The sequence below is a fragment of the Sycon ciliatum genome, chromosome 5, assembly GCF_964019385.1.
Source record: "Sycon ciliatum chromosome 5, ocSycCili1.1, whole genome shotgun sequence".
Classification (NCBI taxonomy): Eukaryota; Metazoa; Porifera; class Calcarea; order Leucosolenida; family Sycettidae; genus Sycon; species Sycon ciliatum.
This window is the reverse complement of record NC_088647.1, coordinates 22,683,549-22,687,002: the sequence shown is the minus strand read 5'-3', so window position 1 is coordinate 22,687,002 and position 3,454 is coordinate 22,683,549. Positions and strand designations below refer to the sequence as shown.

The 3,454-nt window shown below is 44.1% G+C and overlaps 1 protein-coding gene across 1 annotated transcript in view; it reads left to right on the top strand.

Moving 5' to 3' along the window:
* The first annotated feature begins 242 nt into the window (after nucleotides 1–242).
* The window catches only part of LOC135816678 (uncharacterized), a 17,768-nt gene continuing 14,556 nt past the window's right edge, over nucleotides 243–3,454 (top strand). Inside the window, exon 1 of the mRNA XM_065329814.1 lies at nucleotides 243–559. The gene's annotated coding sequence lies outside the window, so the exon portion shown is untranslated. The remainder of the gene's footprint in view (nucleotides 560–3,454) is intronic.

Genomic DNA, 3,454 nt, shown 5'->3' with positions numbered 1-3,454 from the left:
TCCGAAGTGTAAACAGACTCAGTAGTGTCAGTACGACAGTACATGTATACAGTAGATCTACCACACTGCCAGTGCCAGGGAGTCGTAAATGTGTTTTCACTTTTCACCACTACTACTACTAGTGGTGCACTCCCTGGCCTGCCCGAAACTGGCGAAAGATCTCATCTCACTTCTCACATTGTGATCTGTACGAGCCAGCGCCAGCGCTAGCGGCCGGCGGGCCGTGTTGGTTTACCGAGTCTGCGCACAGCTAGCTGGACTGTGCTTGTGAGCTTCGGAGTGAAGAGTTTTTTTGCTCATCCTTGAGTCTTGACCAAACAGAACCAGACCAAGGTCACAGAGGACAGGCATTAGTTTCTCTCTTTCACTAGTCGGAATCCTGTTGAGTGCCATACTAGATAACAGCTTATTGGGTCGTGTCGGTGTTGATACGTAACATTCACTCGAGGAGTGAAAGTCAGCGGTGACGGTGTGCGCTATCGAGTCAGGGTGATGTGGTGAGAATAACTGACTGCACCGGAAACGAAGCTGCTCTATTTCTGCAGCTATCCACGGCAAGGTACAGCCTGAGAATGCAATCTTGTAACAGTACATTCTGTTATTTTAGGAACATCATTTTCACATCGACCGTGATGTAGTCGCTGCACGCATGCAACACTAGTATCATGATAATAATTATTATTATGATGTGTTCAAAATACTACTTGTAGTAACCCCAGTACATGTACATCATCGTAACATGATTGTGTATTCCATGGCTGTGATTTAGTAGAAAAGGGATATGATATTATGAAAAGTGGATCTGGTGCATGGCTAGTACATGTACATGGTACTTAGTACAAATTATCTATCCGATTTTGTGGCAGAAGATTTTCTGCAGCGCGCAACGTGATGTAAAAGTTGAGACGGGCGAAAACGCGGTGATTGCCTGCATCATAGGCTTGGTGATAAGCTCCGTCCTTGCCCAAGGTGCGATCAAAAACTGCAAAGTCCAGGGGAGGAAAGTGGAGATTGCTTGTTCAGGGATTGAAGAAAACCGTTAGCGGCAATCATGATGTTAACGAGCCGATCCTTTGCTTGTAGTTGTGTACTTCGTAAACTACTACACTATGTTGATTTGAATTTTTTAAGGGAATGTACAGTTGCGCAATAGCTTATTGGTGCAATATATGTCCGTGGAAATTGGTCAGAGAGTTAGTACATGTACGAGTATGTGTTTTGGTTTTGAGAGTGTGTACTGCGTATGGTCAGTCTGCTACTCGTAAACCATGGCTGTGCACGGGTTGCATATTGGTGCGATAACAAAGTTGTATTCCAACGTTTACAAATTCAAATGGCCCACAAGAATTCCAAGTATTTCAATGTAAAACAATTAGTAATGCGTTCCAAGTGTCAGAAACGGTGTGTGTTCTTCATGCATGCTAGAGCTCCTTTCGAACGATCGGAAGCTTAGTGATACATGTAACTTCATGTTAGGGTTGTCATCGGGTAGTAGGGTACCCGTGCTACCCATAATGAGAGCGGGTAGCAGTTTGCGCCTGAGAACTCGATCGCGTAGTTGGAGTGCGGTGTTTTCGCAACTATGCATGTAAGAGGTACAGCTACTTGCTTACTGTACATTTCTCTATGTAGCGGAAGTGCACACTCACTGTACAAACACATTGTGGTGATCCCGCACATACAATGCTGTGTACCAATGTATTCGTACTGTATACCCATGCTAACTGGATAGAAATACCCAAACTCGTTATCCGATCAAACCCTACACGTGGCAGCTCCACTTCAGTTGTCCCCAAAACACAGTAATATCACTACTTGGCAGTTCTATAGAAGAATTCAACCCCTACGTCGTACAATAAGATTAACTAACTCTCTGTGAATGGCATGTGACTGCAACATCATTTTTGTTTGTTTTCTGTATGGGTGTTGTCTCGCAAGCAAAAGTACTTTATTTAGTTTGCCGCTCCATACAAGGCGTGCATGATGATGTCATTCGTACAGCCTCTATCCGTTGGTGCCTTGTCGTGTCAATAGTTCCTGTTTCAGACTTCTTACAGCTAGTTAAATCAAAACACATGATTTAACATACTATGTACATGGCAATGGTCAAAGTGAAAAAAGTCTCAAATCCTGTCATGGCCAGCATGTGCGCCTCTGCGAATCTCACATACGTGACCATGTTTGCCATGAAAAGCCAGCGTGAAGGTGTTAAGCCGCCTCTGTCCGCAACAACCTTCGTAGCGACCCACCACTTCCCAGGCTGGCCTGGTCTATACAAGGGACCACTGACGGCAATCCTGTTCCCCTTGCGTTTACACTCTACCTGCGTCCGTATGCGTGCTGTGTTAATGTTATTATTTAGTGAAGACATAGTTATTACCGTTCATCTGCGAAGAAGAGGTACAGCACGATTGTGTTTGATAGCAGTTTTGTACACTGTAGTCTCCTGGGCAGCATATCCTTGTCCCAGAACCAGAGAAAGTAGACCTGTTCAGTATCATCAACTCAAGAAACCAGTGTCGTTCCGTGTGTCCATCGGTGACTAGTGAAGTCTGAACAACAACATAGCATCGTTGCGTTGTTTACTCGCGAGTCAGAGTGATGTGTTGATGATAAGCCACTAGTGCGACTTGTGCTGGAAAACCGAAGCTGCACTGTATCTGCAGCTATCCAGTATTTACTCTGTAAAAATAAGAGCCAGGATAGATCTTGAAAGTTGAAACCTTCAAGCAGTACAGTCAGTTATTGCCAGGCTGGCAAGATGGGTTGGAGTTATCCTATGTGGAGAATTGATTTAGATTTGCAAGACGTGAAGAAAACCCGTGTTAGCGATACCTACATGTAGTTGTATTGCCAGTCAAATTCACTCTATGTAACATACTAGAACAGTAGTGCAGACAGAGATCATAGGGAAATGACAAAGGCAAAAGAATAATTATAATTGATTGCGCTTCACACGGGTCAGCGCAGTTCTGTTCACGTCATGCTTGAGAAGAGTATTCGACTTCATATGCCCAGAACATTGACCCTCAACACTGTCCTCAAACTGATGCATACTTCCCCTGTACTGAAGTACTTGTGTATCCGTCTCTATTGTAATATTTCACGAAACCTTATACATGAACCTCTTGCAGGGCGTCAGACATGCTACGGTCACTATGGTATTGACTATACCACTCTTCATCCCGGCTACCCTGTGAATCAATAAAACACTGATCTGGGGTCTAAATTTCGAAATTTTCATAGGAACCACCCCAACCCAACGAGTAAATTGTACTTCAGATGGCTGACAGTACCATCATAAAATACCTTCCAACACCCCTGCCTCTTGTCATTCACACAGCGTTTACATACAATGGAGTTCACCATGAATGCAGAGAATGCAGAGAATGGGATTTTCTGATTTTGACCTCTTTGGTTGTGGGTCTGATCAGTGATCAACTTACCTCCCATC